The sequence below is a fragment of the Thalassophryne amazonica genome, chromosome 8 (assembly GCF_902500255.1).
Source record: "Thalassophryne amazonica chromosome 8, fThaAma1.1, whole genome shotgun sequence".
In the NCBI taxonomy this organism is placed as follows: domain Eukaryota; kingdom Metazoa; phylum Chordata; class Actinopteri; order Batrachoidiformes; family Batrachoididae; genus Thalassophryne; species Thalassophryne amazonica.
The window spans coordinates 40,310,820-40,330,797 of NC_047110.1; the positions used below are offsets into that span (position 1 = coordinate 40,310,820).

At 39.6% G+C, this 19,978-nt stretch overlaps 1 long non-coding RNA gene across 1 annotated transcript; it reads right to left on the reverse strand.

The window, feature by feature from the left end:
• Positions 1–249: 249 nt before the first annotated feature.
• On the reverse strand, positions 250–17,147 carry LOC117515474. The gene is made up of 4 exons (XR_004562161.1): positions 16,986–17,147; positions 15,693–15,695; positions 6,172–6,178; positions 250–283 (listed from the first exon to the last, which is right to left on the reverse strand). It is a non-coding gene; the product is annotated as an uncharacterized LOC117515474 (long non-coding RNA).
• Positions 17,148–19,978: the final 2,831 nt, after the last annotated feature.

The window sequence follows — 19,978 nt, forward strand, 5'->3', positions numbered from 1 at the left end:
ATCAAAGTCACTGTTCTGGTCGACATGCATCATTTCACAAAAAGCTGTTTTTCTCAGCTTTTTAGTTGGAAACTGGTGTTTTTGGCGAAACCACCCTATGTTCTCCTGCCAATTACTCAAGAATGGAAAAAGGTAGAGACAAACTTTTTTTTTGATGAAAGATAAGACTCTAATCTTTCCGATGGTGGTTTTGTTTTTTTCATAGTCATAGCAGACGATATTCTGTGGGTCTTGAAACATAGGTCAAAATTCCCCAAAACGGCTTGCAGCGAGGGGTCAGCTGCTCAGAAAATGGCTGGCAGCCAGTGAGTTAAGCATTTTTCTTTATTTCCATCACGTGTTTCAAAACAATATTTCAGAGGAATCTCCCAAATGTGAAACAAGCACCAAATGTGGCAAGTCATTATCTCAGCAAATCATGGGTACGCCCAAAGGTCATTTGTGATAAATTTCACCCTGAAGCAATAAACCGCCAAAGTTTTGAAAGCGACGTAGAAATGGTCAATGCAAAAAGCGATAGAAAAGTTGATTTTGGACATGATTTTGGATAGGGCAGACAAAATTCATGGAAATGGATGATATAAGGATGAGTTTGGATGATTTTCTGCGATAGATAGTAGTGAACCTAAAAGCATTTTTGAAGAAATCAGGAAAAGAAAAGAGGAGTTGGTGGCACAAGCTTTCAAGAAATGAACATGGCAATCTTGCTGGACTTGGAACAAGTTGTCCAACAAAGCCAGGCAGATCATGAATTACTACTTAGGACCAATGACGGAGAAATGATACCAAACCCCATGAAGATTAACAAAGAAAAGTGGATGGGGAGAAGGACAGAGTGTGCCGGTAAACCTCTACAATATATTCTTAACTTATTTGACTGAATAAGAAGTTATGTTGCTAAAGCAGTTATTACGATCTGCGTAAACAAACATGGGCATTCATGTTTCCCATAAACAGCGGTATCACAGCTCATTCAAATGTCGTATTTACGTCAAGCGACACTAGCAACTTCAAGAAAACAGTTCTAATAAGTTTCTGTCACATATTACCGGTTCATTTCAGAGAAAAAACCCCCCATGAAATTCATCGAAAAACAACAATATAAGAGGTGATTATCGTTTGAGAAATTTCATACTGTCTTCTTAAGTTAACTATTTAAACAGTTCTTTTAGTCAGACAGGGAAGATTGTTTTACCTGCTTTACATGTTTCAGCTACTTCCTGTAGCCTTCTTCAGAAGCGACACTTCCCCATCTTGTGACGCTTCTGAGGAAGGCTACAGGAAGTAGCTGAAACATGTAAAGCAGGTAAAACAATCTTCCCTGTTTGACTAAAAGAACTGTTTAAACAGTATAAGAGGTGATTTTGATCCTTGTCACAAACATAAACAAACATCGGTGTCTGTCTTTCCCAGAAACAGCGATCTCTGTGTTAATATGCCCCACTTACAGTAATTCTACATCTAGTTCACACTAAATTTACTAAGAATGGAAGCACAGACACTCAACCTTTGATATTTACAAGATGATATTTTAATATGCCACAGAGTTGAAGCCTGTCAAACATTGTCAATGTGTATACACATTACACTAGCACTGTTCTTTTCCTGATTGACCTAGAGGGGCTACAGCTGGGTATTGAAAAAAATAAGTAAATTGAAGTAAATAAGTATGAAATTGGTAAATGGATCCTTAAACTCTGGACATAAATCAACTTTACATGGTGGATCCTTGATCTCTGGACATAAATAGAAATAAACAAAATCTGTAGTTTTTGTCAAAAGCATTTCTTTTCAGAAATTATTGGCATGAATATCACTCTGTACCTCTGAGCTGAACTCTAGCAGCTGCACTGTGCTGCACGTCAGCATTAATTTAATTCATAAAGAATGCAGGACATCTCATTTTGAGAGGAAAAAAAATGTTTTAGTCTATTGTAGTTTATTGTCTGTATTACAACATTTGGAGAGAGGTGTCATTTTATTCAAAGTGGATATTCACTTTAAAGTTATTAATTCCGACCGGACTCTAACTTGACTCATCAGAGAGCGGAGCAGAGTTTGGAGCTGTGCCAACGGAACGGAGGACAATTCTCGTTTCATGACTACAACAAGAGTCCCAGTTAGCGACTTTAATCCGCACAAAAGTGACTCACGATTGACATATTTTAATCGCTTTGAGAGGGGTTAAGAAGCAGAGCTGCTGCTTCTGAAGAGCAGCGAATCAAAGAACCAGTGAAGCAGCGGATTGAAGCACTGCTTCATTGGTTCAGCTTCAAATTGGAGTCACGCTGCAGAAGCGGTTGATTGCAGAATCGCTGCAGGGTCTGCAATCATCGTAGAGAAATCATCATTTTCCCGACAAACACCGGCCGCTCTGAAGGACCGATAAGACAGTCATTAAGCCAAAATGCTGTTGATGTCGGTGGATGGAATAATTTCTTAACCATACCCAAAAAGAACCAATTCTTGATACCCAACCCTAAGCAGGACCTTTAGCCACACAGCGCATGCTTCTGCTGAGATAGTGACTTCGCTTATACTCCTTAAATGTTACTCTTGAAAAAGCATGTGGGCCACTTGAAATTCAAGATGGCTGCCCATTTTCAACATGGCCACCATATCTGATACATAAGTACTACTTTTTGCAATAAATATGCACAGACTTGCTCAATGTGGATGATTCTGGCATTAAAATATACATTTTTGACCATGTAGAATCCAAATGTAGTAGTCTAAAGTCACTTAGAAGCTTTGGTCAAGTTCAGATTCATCTGGATGAAAAGTAGTCTGACAGATTGATTCAATTTAAGACAAATGACCCCAGCTAATTGCTGGGGCCTGTGATGATTTGTGTGAACGTTTGCTTCTCTGGCTAAAAAAGAAAGAAAAAAAAAATCCCATATATTTAAATTCTCTGTATTTGGCTTGTATATAGTTTTACAATAACATCAAGTCAGTGGTGCAGCTGTCCACCGTGCCTAACATTCTGCTCTAGCTGGCCAAAGCCAGCGCACCACTGAAGTCTTTCCAGTTCCTCGTCAGGAATTTTCTCCCTGTCTGGAGGGAAAAGTCCCCAGTAACATACTATAAGTGTGCCTGAACCTCTGTGCAAATCCACAGCGGCAGCAACAACACATAGCAAGCAGTCACACTTAGCATACCAAACCCGGAGTGGCTGGCCGGAGCTGTGATGCCAAACGGAGAAGCTCGGATGGATCTTTGGATCTGGGTTGGTTTTGCTGTTGTTGCTGGTTGCTGAACGTTCTTGTTTTCACAGGGAGGGCTGAGCCACTGTGCCACAGACATGTGGCTTAAGAAAACCTCTAAAGGCCAAAGATCATGGGGGGGTCAGTCTGACCTCTTGAACTCAGGTTGATTTAAGATCCCACAGAGTAATATGGCCTTCCTCGGACCAAGCAGAGAAGCAGGTCAAAGGGCATACTGTAGCTGATGCTTTTGAAAAAGGCTAGACAGAAAACCAATTTGGGATAATCAATCAATCAATCAATCAATCAATCAATTTTTTTATATAGCGCCAAATCACAACAAACAGTTGCCCCAAGGCGCCTTATATTGTAAGGCAAGGCCATACAATAATTATGTAAACCCCAACGGTCAAAACGACCCCCTGTGAGCAAGCACTTGGCTACAGTGGGAAGGAAAAAACCTCCTTTTAACAGGAAGAAACCTCCAGCAGAACCAGGCTCAGGGAGGGGCAGTCTTCTGCTGGGACTGGTTGGGGTTGAGGGAGAGAACCAGGAAAAAGACATGCTGTGGAGGGAAGCAGAGATCAATCACTAATGATTAAATGCAGAGTGTGCATACAGAGCAAAAGAGGAAAGAAACAGTGCATCATGGGAACCCCCCAGCAGTCTACGTCTATAGCAGCATAACTAAGGGATGGTTACAGGGTCACCTGATCCGCCCTAACTATAAGCTTTAGCAAAAAGGAAAGTTTTAAAGCCTAATCTTAAAAGTAGAGAGGGTGTCTGTCTCCCTGATCTGAATTGGGAGCTGGTTCCACAGGAGAGGAGCCTGAAAACTGAAGGCTCTGCCTCCCATTCTACTCTTACAAACCCTAGGAACTACAAGTAAGCCTGCAGTCTGAGAGCGAAGCGCTCTATTGGGGTGATATGGTACTACGAGGTCCCTAAGATAAGATGGGACCTGATTATTCAAAACCTTATAAGTAAGAAGAAGAATTTAAATTCTATTCTAGAATTAACAGGAAGCCAATGAAGAGAGGCCAATATGGGTGAGATATGCTCTCTCCTTCTAGTCCCCGTCAGTACTCTAGCTGCAGCATTTTGAATTAACTGAAGGCTTTTTAGGGAACTTTTAGGACAACCTGATCATAATGAATTACAATAGTCCAGCCTAGAGGAAATAAATGCATGAATTAGTTTTTCAGCATCACTCTGAGACAAGACCTAATTTTAGAGATATTGCGTAAATGCAAAAAAGCAGTCCTACATATTTGTTTAATATGCGCTTTGAATGACATATCCTGATCAAAAATGACTCCAAGATTTCTCACAGTATTACTAGAGGTCAGGGTAATGCCATCCAGAGTAAGGATCTGGTTAGACACCATGTTTCTAAGATTTGTGGGGCCAAGTACAATACCTTCAGTTTTATCTGAGTTTAGAAGCAGGAAATTAGAGGTCATCCATGTCTTTATGTCTGTAAGACAATCCTGCAGTTTAGCTAATTGGTGTGTGTCCTCTGGCTTCATGGATAGATAAAGCTGGGTATCATCTGCGTAACAATGAAAATTTAAGCAATACCGTCTAATAATACTGCCTAAGGGAAGCATGTATAAAGTGAATAAAATTGGTCCTAGCACAGAACCTTGTGGAACTCCATAATTAACTTTAGTCTGTGAAGAAGATTCCCCATTTACATGAACAAATTGTAATCTATTAGACAAATATGATTCAAACCACCGCAGCGCAGTGCCTTTAATACCTACGGCATGCTCTAATCTCTGTAATAAAATTTTATGGTCAACAGTATCAAAGCAGCACTAGGTCTAACAGAACAGCACAGAGATGAGTCCACTGTCTGAGGCCATAAGAAGATCATTTGTAACCTTCACTAATGCTGTTTCTGTACTATGATGAATTCTAAAACCTGACTGAAACTCTTCAAATAGACCATTCCTCTGCAGATGATCAGTTAGCTGTTTTACAAACTACCCTTTCAAGAATTTTTGAGAGAAAAGGAAGGTTGGAGATTGGCCTATAATTAGCTAAGATAGCTGGGTCAAGTGATGGCTTTTTAAGTAATGGTTTAATTACTGCCACCTTAAAAGCCCTGTGGTACATAGCCAACTAACAAAGATAGATTGATCATATTTAAGATCTTCGATCTTAATATGATCAATCTATCTTTGTTAGATAACGAGACAAAGAGGCTGCTGAGGTAGTGGGGGGACGTTTAAATCGAGGAACTGCGCCACTGCTGCACACACCATGAGTGATATAATTAAATCCAAGCCAAATTGAATTAATAAGGAGTATTTGAGACATCTAACACAAGTTCTGGATGTGGCAGAGGTACCCGACCCTTACTGTAAACTGTTTAACACCACACACTCAGTTTACTAGAAATCAGCATGGGAAGTACCAAAAGGCATTGCAGAACCCACCAAATACACTATGTAACCGAGATATTTCTCTCTGAAATATTCCAACAAAATCATTTTGGCAAAAATTCAGTAGATAAATCAATTACATGTTTCACCCTTTGGTACTATTATTGAATGTGAATCCTTACAAACAAAAAATCTAAACAAATAAACTGTAATAAATGGTGTGATATCAAATGTAAAAAACTTAAGACATACATAAAGAAAACGTCAATGTGAAAAATGTAGAGACCCTAAATATCCACAAGATAAGTGTAATTTCCCCTGGTTATTTATGTAAATTACTGTCCCTTACAAAGAACCACATCGATATACGAGGTCTGTTAGAAAAGTATCAGACCTTTTATTTTTTCAAAAACCTGATGGATTTGAATCACGTGTGCTTGCATGAGCAAACCTTGAACCTTCACGCACATGCGTGAACTTTTCCACGCCTGTCGATTGTATCATTTTCTGGTAAGCAGCCTTTGTGTGGGACGTGTGTCGTGTGCTCGGTGTTTTTTCATTCCAAGGAAAAAGACGGAATGACTGGAGCAGCGCCGCATCAGATTTTGCCAGAAACTGGGCAGCAGCCAGGTGGAAACCATTTGGATGATTCAGACGGTGACTTTTCAGTCATGTGACTATCCGAGAAATTGTGGAAGAGGTGGGCATGTCACATCATGTCCTGTGAGACTTCAACACGGAGGCGCTTCTGCTCCGCCCTCAGAAGCTTCAGGAAAGAATTTCACAGCCACTCTTTTCATGGCAAAATCTTCTTTCACAGTGGAATGTACCGAAAAAGTGCTGATGTCCACCTCTTCCGCAATTTTCGGACAGTCACACGACGGTCTCGCATCACCACAGCGTTCACTTTGGAAATGATCTGGTCATTTCAGCATGTTGACGTCCGACCAGAACGCGGCTCGCTCTCCACCGTTGTGCGGACGTCTTTAAACCGGTTGTACTGCTCCTTAATCTGTGTGATGCCCAGAGGATCGTCACCGAAAGCCGTCTGAATAATCCGAATGGTTTCCACCTGGCTGTCGCCTAGTTTCTGGAAAAATTTGATGCGGCGCTGCTCCAGTTGTTCCGTCTTTTTCCTTGGAATGAAAAAAAAGTCAAGCGCATGACACACACCTCACACAAAGGCTGCTTACCAGAAAATGATGCAATCAACAGGCGTGAAAAAGTTCACGCATGCGCACGAAGGTTCAAGGTTGGCTCATGCAAGCACACGTGATTCAAATCCATCAGGTTTTTGCAAAAAAATAAAAAGGTCCGATACTTTTCTAACAGACCTCGTATTCCTCATTTTGAATTTATTGAAGGTCACGTTGAAAACAGGCCTGGGTTTTCACAGATGGCAACCTTTTTTGAAAGAACCAAGAAGATGCCTCACACAGCACTTTATACAATGTGGGTGTTACAGTAGGTGTGGTTTAGTCCATATGTTACTGTCTTTCACAGATAGGGGGAGCCCTCCCTGTAGCTTAAACTTGTACATGTGTGGATGGAAGTGAAATTAACTCTTATATTTAAACTTTAAATCAGTTCTCAGAGACTTCCAGTCAAATAACAAAGGCAAATACTTGATCACTAACATAAAATAAGGAATTAGCACAGATAGTATATCTAACATAAGGGTACATTATATGCCATGTTGAAACAAAACAAAATGAACTTTAAACAACAAAGAATAAAAAAAAAAACAAACAAACCAGAAGTAACTCTATGGAGTTGAGGAATCCTACAATCCATAATAGGCTTGAAAAAAACAAACAAACAAATAAAAAAACAGTACAAATGAATTGGCAGTTTCAATATTGCAGTATTTGGGATAAATCACTTCAATGACATACTCCATGTATATGGAGTTGCATCAGGAAGGGCATCCGGCATAAAAATTGTGCCAGAATCAACATAAGGTCCACCTTGGATCTGCTGTGGTGACCTCGAGGGCATCAAAGGAGCAGCTGAAGGGACTTACTACATCAGTGAAGTATTTAGTAATACGATAAAACAATGATCAATGCAATATATCTAACTAAATAGGAAACACTGGAGAAAGGTGATTAAAATACACAGGAAAACCCTCCAGATTACCTTGAAACAGAAACAAGAACTGATAGAAACCATCCAAACCCTGAAAACAAAAAAAGGCCCTGTTTTTTCATTATTGATGCATGCGCGCTGAGTTCTCCTGGAAGGCGCTTGTGTGGAACGCCTTGGGGTGCAAAGCATTAAGTGAGCAGTCCTCAGACTTCAGAGGAACTTTCCCAAAAACCCTCACACAGATTGGGGGAAGCCCTCACGTGATCTGACATCGTAGCCTAATGTAGGTCACAGTCTGATTGCATGAAATTCTCCCCCTCAGGGGGAGAAATTCTAAATTGCTCCCAGACAGCAGGAATTTTGAATTATTATTTAAATGCGAAGGAGCAAAATTACACTGGTAACAAAGAATTTTTTTCATGATTTAAAACTTTGAAAAAAAATCCAGAGGCCTTATAGCTTTAATAAATGGTTCACATTTTTTTCCCAAATATATGCAATTCACACACCTTTTCAAATCCAAACACTTTCTCTCTCTCTCTCTTAAACCTAAAGAATAAGATCAGATAAATTGTCCTTTGGTGCCACTATAAAAGTCATACTTCTGTAGTCCAATCACAGGTGTGTGTTTATTGTCTGCTTCACGATGGCAATCAAAAAACACAATGCATTTTAAGCCCAGAGCCCTAAAATGAGAATATTCTACAGTAAAGAGGAGCAGAGGCGCTGCGACAACTGTCCTGCAGGCAGCTGCTCGGCTCAGCTATTTAGGAAGGGCTCGTGACAGAGGAGCTGGCATCTGCTGCTGCTCATATTGTGTGGATACAGTACAAACACACCTGTTGACTCGTATCTGCTTTCATATAGTGCTGCTGGCTCTCTGACAGGTGGCCTCCAAACAGCCCACGCGACCTCTCAGTCTGACGTCCTGCTCACCCCCAGCTGAGCTTGTTTGGCTTCGTTCACAATTTTAATAAGGAAATTTAAAAAAAGGGGGACGACAACGTGCATTAAAACCTCAGTCTGATTGGGTTAGAAATGACAAGCAGGCAAACCTCCATCAAACAGCTCGTTTGGTCAACAGTATTACAAGTTTAGATTTTGTGAAAAAAACAAAACAAAAAGACAACAACAAAAAAAAAAAAACAAGCAAACAGCCCCCCCCCCCTTTATGTTTTTTTTTTTTTTTTTTTTTTTTTTTTTTTTTTAGGTGAATTAGACTTCTTCCTTCTCTTTGTCATTTTTTTTCCAGTCCATTGTGGGGCCTCTGGGCCAGGTTCGGCCCACTGATCCAGGAATTAAGGTATGAATTAAAAATCTACTTAAAAAACTGCACAAAAGTGCACAGATTATCACAAGGACAAAAGTGTTTTTTTTTTTTTAATGTTAACAAGTTTTATAACGTAGTAGTAGTTTTATATATTAGTTTTTCCATCCAGAGGCACAGAATCGTGGGACATTTATGATGTTTAGTCAAGTTAGAACAATACACGTACCTCCCCATAAGGTGCTGTTGTGATATTTGAGTGTTGATTCCATACACTGATTGCATTTGTTACAAAATCAGCCCGGTCTCATGTTTTTTTTCATGCCCCATCATGAAAAGCGGGCACTTTTCATGACATGGTTTTTTAATTTTGCAATTTCCAATCTTCCCCTTCTCCTAACTCCAGTCGGCGGCATGCATGTTCTGCCCGACACGTGTGTCTTATGGATGGCGCACCACAGCACAGACACCGCGTCATGTGGAACAGAGCTCACGTGGGTGACGTGACAGTCAGATCGCCCGCTGTGTGTTCTGATTTGACAGTCTGTTTCAACCTGGGGAGCTGTCAGTGGCTGTTCCGTGCGCGCTTGCCTGCTGCAGCTTGTTGCCACCACGGTGCACATCATGGCCCTTTTAACATGTACCATATATAATTATTTATTATCCTGTCCTATTATTTCTATGTTGTATCAGTGTTCTTATTCGCAACGGCAGAAGTTGATGAATAAAATAGAAGTTTTGTTATATTTTCATGGTCACATTAAAGAGTTCCTCCTCCGCGCGGACTCTGGCAAACCCAGATTTCACAGTGGGATGTCTGTGACAGTGTGTCCCTTATATTCTCTTTTAACTGCTTCCTCAGATCCTCTTTTAGCTCACGCTCCTGTGTACTTCTGACATCAAACTGCCTTTTGAAGTGGGAATTTCTCTCTCTCTTCTTTCTGTCTCATGCTAAGATGAAAGAGGAGCATAGGGCTCAGCGCTGCACAGAGCGGCCTCTGCAGGCGGAGGTAACCACAGGGTCTCTAACCCCCCCCCCCCCCGTCAAACTCCCCCAGCAGTGATAGAAACCAGAGGAGGACAAAAGTCCATCCCACGTCGTCTCTCTGACTAATTGAAAATGGCTTTTGCATTCTCCTCTGGCTCCTTCACACTGCAAAAACTGTCCCTCTCAAAGTAAATCAGATAATCCGAAATCTCACCAAATTGTCTTGTATTAAGCAAAAACAAAAAACAAACAAACAAAAAAATCTCCCAGTGGGGTAACAAAAATTTAGAATTCTCAAACTAACAACATGTCTTGGCACTGATAATCAAAATGTGCCTTAAACCTAGACAGAATTCTTATTTTAAGATTACCCTCTGTCTTAAAATAGGAAAACAATTTTGTTCTTTTGCTTGGATGATTTGAAATCCATTGCCTTTCCTTGTTACTGGTTAAATACAGCTTGATATTAGCTGGAAAAACTTAAGAAAAAGCGAGATACATTTTCCCAAAATAAGACGCTTCTTTTCTGATGTAAAAAAAAAGATTGACAAGATTATTTTCTAATTTATACCAAAATTAAGTACAATTTCTTGAAACAAGTCTTTTTTTAAAATTCTTAGATATCAGTTTTTGCAGTTCTCCTGCTGTCCTCCTCCTCTTCCCCCTCTTTGTCTCCTGCCTCTACACCCCTCCGCTCGGTTGTCCCTCCTTCCTCTCTGCCCTCTTCTCATGGCACTGGACCATGCTGATCTTGGGACATCCCCAGTATTTCTTGGCTTGTGAAAGCAAATATAATTTGAGCGGGTAATATGACACTTATTCTCTTTGCCTCTGCATACTTCACTCAATGGGCTACAGAATATTGAAGTTCAAAGTAGGCATGATGAACATGTTATTTTTTTCTTTCTCTTTCCCCTTGCTGGTGATTACAGTATAAAGGAATTTGGTGAAATGAGGAGCCGGAGAGATTTTTTTTTGGAAGGAATCTCCAGTCTGGTGCCTTACCTTGACCCAACAAGAGGCTCCAAAAAAAAAACCCTTAAGAGGACTTCTCCCTTCTCCAATGAAAGCAAATTGTGGAATAGATGAGCTGGGAATCAAATTCCTGCAAAAGCCAAGAGAACGGGCCAGAGCTTAATGAAAATGGAGTTTTTATTATTTACAGCAGAGCTACAGTGCAGAGGGTGTGTGTGAAGATCATTTACAATCATTTCCATTGGTCTGTACAGCAGAAGCCTCACTCTGAAATGTTTCATTACACCAACAAGCATACTTTTGCAGGCTGCAATAAATACAGTTTACAATAAGGCAATGTTTCTATTTACAACAGTTACAAAACTGTACAGGAAATGAGATATATGTCAAGATCTATCACAAAATTAGAGTGCATTCAAATGCAAGCTATTTATTAAATACAAGATCAATATCAGCTATTTTATGCCACTGCAAAAATATGAAAATATAGTTTGTCCAGAGACAAAGTCTCTCCTCTTTCCCCTTCCATTTTTCACCCGTCTTTAATGTGTGCATCCATCTTTTGAGGAATGTGCATACTATAATTATAGGAGGCCTTTCAAACAGCAGCTACACGGTGGAGTTTTAGTTTCTCCTACGCCCACGCTTCAGCAGTATCTTATGGAAATGGGGAACACAATGAGCATATTTGATTTTGAGTGTGTTGTGGAGGTGCCTGTTGTTAAACCTCTGTGTATTTTTCATTGTGTTCCCTCTCATTGGTTAGTCGCAGTAAATAATCACCTGTCAGAAGGAATTCAAAATTTAAATAGAAAAACTGAGTGCCTTGATGAGATTAATTCATTTTAACTGAATTATTAATTACATTATTTTTTGATATAAGTGAAAATCCAGGACCAGACCATAACATGTGTTGTCCTGCCACAGGCTGTCTGTTACCTCTATTAAGGAAGTAACACATTTTTCGGACTAAATAAGTCACAGCACAGCACAAGTCGCATCTGTCAAAAATGCAGAAGAAAGGAAAAGGAAATGAACACACACAAGCCACACTTATTTTTGAAACATACATTTCACAAGAATTTAAGAAAAAACCCATTTTGTATCAATTTGGAAAGACTATTCAGTCACACTTTAGCCTAGAGAACATAGGCTAAATATCTATTTTTGTGATTTTTGTTTCCACTGTACTGAAAACTGTGATTCTCTTTTTTACTTGACACCATCAAATATGGCCATTGAGTACTGTGAAGACTTTACGTCCTTCCATCTGTCCGTCCATCTCACAGAGAACATTCTTGGGACACAGACCGTGGACAAGTTCAAAGCTGGCTAACCTTGATCTATTTTAAGAGGTATTTTATAGGTTAAAAAGTCACAGTCTATTTCATTCTGTTTTTTTTTTGTTTGTTTTTTTAGTACTCTGACAGCCAATCAGAGTAGAGCAGCACTGTGACGCCAGTGGCAGGTTTCTGTAAAACCACTTCATTTATGTGTTTATAAAGATGTTTCTCAAATATTCTGTAAAAGCTAGTGAGAATAAACACTTCTAAAGCTGAAAACAATGTTTTTGGAACCTAATAACACCTCTGAAGTGTTTTACAAGACAGTTTACGGGCTTTAGCGTGGTGACGTCACAGGCTAGCTGCAAACTGTTTTGTTTGTGCATAAATATAACCTCTTTGTCATTATATTATGTAGTGAGAAATAAACACTGCTAAAACTGAAAACGCTGTTTTGTAACCTGATTCATAAGCCATTTTGCAGACGTCAGCATGCACGCTAACTTCAGCTAACTCAAAGCTAACTCCTGTTCTTGTGAAAAGCTCATAAACATGAATATTGTTTATGATTGACTGATAGAGGGGCTTTACTGAACATGTACAAATTGTACGTAAGACAAGAGGACCTAAATAATTAATGTAAATAACAAAAAGTACAATTATATATATATATAGTACTTTGCATTGAGATACTAATTAAACAACTGCAAATTATAAAGAAGACAATGTTCATACGGCCAAGGGTATTTTAGCATTGCATTATATTTTTTAAGCATATAGATTGCTTTGGAATATAAGTCACAGAAGCTCCCAAACTAGTTAACAAAAAAAAAAGCTATTTTCTTATGTCAGTTAGCAGGATTAGGCAAAAACTCTGAACCCGATTTTCATGAAAGCTAGTGGAAGGGTGGCATATGGCCCACTGACGAAACTATTAACTTTTGTAATGAATCCAATACAGGGGTGGAGCCAGGACTGTTGCTTTTGTAATCACTTTCTTCAACATTGCAAGACATGCAAGGTATTTTGAACATTTTTGTGATTTATCTCAAGAGATGATGTAGATATTATTGCTCCACATATACCTGATTCTTTTCCCCATAAAATCTTTCCATTATCTCTTGAGAAATTCATGAATTAAAAAAATGCTCCTGGATTTCCAGCCTATTGAGGCTGGGAAGTCCTGTATCATCGCTCTTAATTGTATCTACTCCAAAAGTTAATGATTTGCTCCTTGGCACATACAATGAGGAAAATAAGTATTTGAACACCCTGCGATTTTGCAAGTTCTCCCACTTAGAAATCATGGAGGGGTCTGAAATTTTCATCTTAGGTGCATGTCCACTGTGAGACACATAATCTAAAAAAAAAAAAAAAAAATCCAGAAATCACAATGTATGATTTTTTAAATAATTTATTTGTAAGTTACTGCTGCAAATAAGTATTTGAACACCTGTGAAAATCAATGTTAATATTTGGTACAGTAGCCTTTCTTTGCAATTACAGAGGTCAAACGTTTCCTGTAGTTTTTCACCAGGTTTTCACACACTGCAGCAGGGATTTTGGTCCACTCCTCCATACAGATCTTCTCCATATCTTTTAGGTTTGGAGTTTCAGCTCCCTCCAAAGATTTTCTATTGAGTTCAGGTCTGGAGACTGGCCAGGCCACTCCAGGACCTTGAAATGCTTCTTACGGAGCCCCTCCTTAGTTGCCCTGGCTGTGTGTTTGGAGTCATTGTCATGCTGGAAGACCTAGCCATGACCCATCTTCAATGCTCTTACTGAGGGAAGGAGGTTGTTCCTTCAATACGGTGCAGTCGTCCCGTTCCCTTTGCAGAAGAGCACCCCCAGAGTATGATGTTTCCACTCCCATGCTTCACGGTTGGGATGGTTTTCTTGGGGTTGTTCTCATCCTCTAAACATGGTAAGTGGAGTTGATTCCAAAAAACTCTATTCTGGTCTCATCTGACCACATGACCTTCTCCCATGTCTCCTCTGGATCATCCAGATGGTCACTGGTGAACTTCAAATGGGCCTGGACATGTGCTGGCTTGAGCAGAGGGACCTTGCTGCCCTGCAGGATTTTAAACCATGACAGCATCATGTGTTACTAATGTAATCTTTGTGACTGTGGTCCCAACTGTCTTCAGGTCATTGACCAGGTCTGTGTAGTTCTGAGCTTTCTCAGAATCATCCTTACCCCACAAAGTGAGATCTTGCATGGAATCCCAGACTGAGGGAGATTGACAGTCATCTTGTGTTTCTTCCACTTTCTAATAAATAATCATAACAGTTGTTGTCTTCTACCAAGCTGCTTGCCTGTTGTCCCGTAGTCCATCCCAGTCTTGTGCAGGTCTACAGTTTTGTCCCTGGTGTCCTTAGACAGCTCTTTGGTCTTGGCTATGGTGGACAGGTTGGAGTGTGACTGAGTGTGTGAACAGGTGTCTTTTATACAGGTAACAAGTTCAAACAGGTGCAATTAATACAGGTAAAGGGTGCAGAATAATAGGGCTTCTTAAAGAAAAATTAACAGGTCTGTGTGAGCCAGAATTCTTGCTGGTTGGTAGGTGTTCAAATACTTATTTGCAGCAGTAACATACAAATAAATTATTAAAAAAATCATACATTGTGATTTCCGGATTTTTTTTAGATTATGTCTCTCACAGTGGACATGCACCTAAGATGAAAATTTCAAACCCCTCCATGATATCTAAGTGGTAGAACTTGCAAAATCGCAGGGTGTTCAAATACTTATTTTCCTCACTGTACCTTCCAAAAAGTTTCAAGAAACTCTGTCTCTCTGTCTGTGTGTGTCTATTCCTATTAAATATATGTATCTCTAATAGTTACAGAGATATATGTGTGGCTTGTTGGAGGAGGTACTCTCTAGTTTTCTTAGCTTCACTGTAAATCAGCCCGTATTAGCACCAAATAAACTCAGGAAGCAGGTTGTTGTTGTCTGAATGTCTGCTCTGCTGGTGTGAATTTCAATTCATTCGACTGTACCCCGTAAGGATCGGTGGGTTTGCTGATGTTTACTAAAAGAGATGAAATATTTGCTCAAATAATCTGCACGGAAATTACATGCGCAGAATGATTTCGACGATGGCTGCATGGGCAATTTTTACTTTTAATTAAACAATGTAAGAATGCTAATTATTTTCCAAGGTAGCATTTTATGTTGGGGTAAAAAAAACAAAACAAAACATACACAATCAGGCAAGAGCGACAGGACTATTTGCAGCAACTGATGTCAGCTAGAAATCACATTCGCACTTTCTGGTGACAAGTTGGCTGACGTCAGAAAAACGTTTTGTGTAAACAGTCCATTGTTTTAACAAAAGAAGAAACTTGGATTTAAACATTTTCTGAAAGTGATGAACTGCAGCTGTGAGGTTTCTGGATTCATTATTTGGCTGCTGCACTGCCTCAGGTGTCCACAGGTTGCAGAGAGGTCGGGTGGAACAGCTGGAAGAGGTCAGATGCTTTGTGTACACACTCTGGCTGTACAGCAAGATGCACAGCATTTCCATAAGCAATGGGATTTTAAAGCCTGCAGATGGGATATATTTCACAAAATCAACCACTTTATCTCCACTTCTCCACTAACATACTGCCCTTCCATCGTTTAACCCATGTTGGCTCCAAAGTGTGAGTTCAGTCATTATGACCTTGAGTTTAACCTTTCACATCACCTAAGGTCAAGGATATATGGTGTTTAATCATAACCATAGGTGTGTTCTTTACAAATTGGTTGCAATAGCTTTCATAAAAATCCACAATGTGTGCAACTGAGTCAAAATTTTGATCTTGACTTTTAAATAACGTTATCCTTGGCTGACCCTCAGTCATTCCACCAGGTTTAGTCTAAACAGGATCAAAACTCTTCAAGTTATTTTTTAATCGCACATGGACTGACGGGGCTGCATGTGCCACCGCTCCATGTGGAGTAACATTCAAAGCTGCCACCGATTTAAAAAAAATAAATACTGAATCTCATCGCAACAAAATTTTTTGGCTGTATTGTTCAGCCAAATTTTTGACAAAGACGTCTGCACTAATGCCCAACCACAATTCAGCCACCCACATACAGATGGTTATGTACAGCCACAGGAGGCGCACTACATATTTTTGCCTAAATTTTACAAGGTTTGCGGGCAAACGTTTCTGGCCCCGCACCTCCTTTGTAACTTGCAATTTTTTAAAAAAAGCGAACATTAACATATAGAAATACGCTGTGTTTGTTCATTTTTGCATTTAAGACAACAGAGGACGTTATTGTTATTCACAAGTTAGCATCATGGTTTACTTTTGAGAGGGTTCCCTGTGCTGGTCACATGATGTGAAAAGGAAAAATCCCACAAAATATCTGTGAATGAAGACCATCAGGTAAAATTCTCTAAAGACTGCAAAAGCTGCTCTGGTGCAAGGACAACCAAGAATTCACATAGGTATGGTTGAATATCCGAGTCCCTGATGTGCACACACATAGCAATGTACATAGTGACCACCGAGCTGCTGAAAACAAACCGCTGTTGCTCTCATTTCCTACTTGACATCCATTGCACTCGCATCATTCTGCCATGTTTTTTTTTACTTAAAATACACCAGTTTTCACAGAGAATGCCACGATCGTGTGTTGTAGTTGGCTGTACCAACCACAATAAGTAAAACAATCGAAAAGTGCATTTTTTTTTCAAGCTCCCAAAGCGCCACAAAAGTCCAGACAGAAGGGATAAATGGCTGGCTGCTATCAGCTGAGTAAACGAGGATGGTCATGGGGATAACACCGCTGGATCGCTAGTTGGCATCATTTATAGTCGGAACTACGACGGTATCTGATCGTCTTCGAACCTCCGACTTTTATTCTTGATTAATGAAAACATTCTTGGCAAATGCTTTTGTTTTCATCCATCTTGCGCCAGTCCAAGAATTTCAACTCTAGCGGCACAATACAAATGCCCCTGGCTGGTCCCAGTTCAGAGAGCGAAAACTCACAAAATAGAACTGGAGTCCTATTCCATTAATCCTAGCTGGGGTATTCAGGCCTGCTTTAAACACTCAAATTTTTCAAAGTAAACGCTTTGAACCTCGCGGGACACTCAGCTAAGAGCATTGGGGGGCACCGAGAGGCAGGGGCTGGGACAGACGGCAGCTTGCCTTGCAGCGGGCTGTCAGCTTGATCCCGAGATCCAACTACGAGCTTTTTAACTGTAGCAACTTTAACTTTAACTGCAGCAACTTTTGTACACCTATCAAGGCTCTCCACATACTCATACGCCATTTGGTATGACCAAATCGGCAGGCCTTTGTGAATAAGCAGCAGTAAAGACTACTATATCGACAATGGTTGTGAGTGCACGTACAGTTTGTTTTCAGTGGCAATCCAAAATGGCGGCCGTAACTAAGTGGAAGTGACGTAGGCCCAACCGTACCTTTTCGTAGGGATGGGTATCGAGAACCGGTTCCTTTCGGGTATTGTTAAGAAATGATTCGATCCACCGACATCAATAAGCTTTGTGCGTAACGATTCTGTTATCGGTCCTTCAGAGTGGCCGTTGTTTTGGGGGGTGTTTGTCAGGAAAATTATCATTTCTCTACATTGATTACAGACCCTGCAGCGGGTCCGTAATCAACTTTTCTGCAGCGTGGCTTTGCTTTGAACCTTGAACCAATCGAAGCAGTGGTTCGCAGATTGAAGCAATGCTTCGATCTATTGCTTTGTTTATTCTTTCTTTTTTCGCTTAATTTTCCCCCTCTAAATCCCTAAAGAGCATACGTCTATGAGTATTATTTACCTTTTCTGTGTTAAACCAACCTGTTATGGTCTTCTGAAACAGTTGATAGATGTATTTTATGACTTAAAAATGGGAGCGATGCTAACGCGTTAGCATGTCTATGGCATTTTCAATGTTAAAAGTTAGCATTAAGCAGTTGCAGCTGTTATCACGTTCGGGTGCATTTGTTTTCAAATTGTAATATTTCTTAAATTTATTTTTGTTTATATATTAATAATCTAATGATTATTATATACAATTTTAGAGAAAGAGACAAAAAGAACCTGAATAGAAACACAACAGAAAATATAAAAGCAACTAACAATGAACATAAATAAATAAATAAATAAATACATACATACATGCATACATACATACAGAAATAAATGTGTTTCCTGTGACACCTAGTGACTCTTACACCTCCATTTCATCCCTGTCTTATTTAAGTTTAACAGTTTGTTTCAGTCAAACCATATTTTCAATGTGTTAATTTCTTCAGTGATTTCCTCCAGAACTATCTGCCAAGCTAGAAAACAGCTGCATCCCACTAAGAGTAGACTACTACTGGAATGAATTTGAATAAGGAAAGTTGTTTTTTTTTTCTCACTAAATGGATGCTGCACTCACTGCAGTTTATCGTCTGGAATAGTCCCAGATTGCATTTCAGAGCTTCTAGAATTGAAACATTTTCCGAGGCCATGGTTCTCGACTGGAAAAAGGTGCTTTGCCCTCTTCAGGTCGGTGGAGTGTGAAGGAGTTTAAGTATCTCGGGGTCTTGTTCACGAGTTTTTTCATACCAATGTCATATTGGCCCTGCATTTTGTCAGTCTAGCATAAAGTCGCTGCACCTGTTTGACACTCTTGGTCTGGTGCCAAAACTCAATAATTTTTGTTCGCTGTAGTATGGTTAATCTTGGCATTTTCCTGAGTCTTGCTTGGCATCAACATAAACTTCAGGGTCTCTGCAAGTAAAAAAGAAACATAAGTGATTAAGTTTGTAGCATTTAAGGGGCAAACTGAGTGTTTTAAATGTTGTATATTTTTTGGGACACCCTATGTGGGTGATTCTTAGACTACGGGCACTTATTATGTCCTTTGATCATATTGTATGAAAAACAGAAAAAAGGGAAATTTCACACTTATATAGTTATCTTTACAATGAAAGTGTGTTAAGAAATTTGTTCTAGTAGTCTATGATGACTTTTTCACCTTTTTTCAGCATCATTATATGCAAATACTGCCGTTTTGTGCTTGTCCCACACCCAGACTTTTGATCTTCAATGATAAAAATGATTGGTAAAGAAACATTTTTTCTAATGTTTTAAAATATCTCTGAATAAAATATCAGTAAAATAATCAAAACATAATTGGGGTATTCAATGTCATACAACTGTTGTGATTTTTTAAACAAAATGTAGTTGTCCCACACTATTGCCGTAATTTCCACCACAAGACTGTAATGTCCCTTTAAACAGTTTGTATGAAAGATTGTTTGGGTAGTTTCTATGGAGATAAACAGTGACATCAGAGCACATGTATATAGCGCCAAATCACAACTAACAGTTGCCCCAAGGTGCTTTATATTGTAAGGCAATGGTGTGGTGGAAATTACATTTACAAGGCCAATAGTGCCCGTAGTTAAAGAATCACCCATGTATTCAAATTTCTCAAATTACACCCAAATTACACCCTTACAATGAAAATTAATCTCTACACCATGAATTAAAAGAAATAAAAATCAAAATAAGAGGATGGATACATGAATATTTCCAACACAGTGTTAATTAGGGAATAACCATGTTGTGTCTGATGATTTGCGGATGGATGTGCATGCTGGACTGTTTATGTTGCAAAATGGAACATTTTGACATAGGGTTCTACAAGGGAAGGACTCACTTTTGGAGAAAGCCTGACATGGCCATTCAAGGAATTGCATGATTTGCCACTTGTGCCAACAGCCCAGAAGGGTGACAGCCTCTGCTGTGAGGGAGGCAAAGCAGCGGG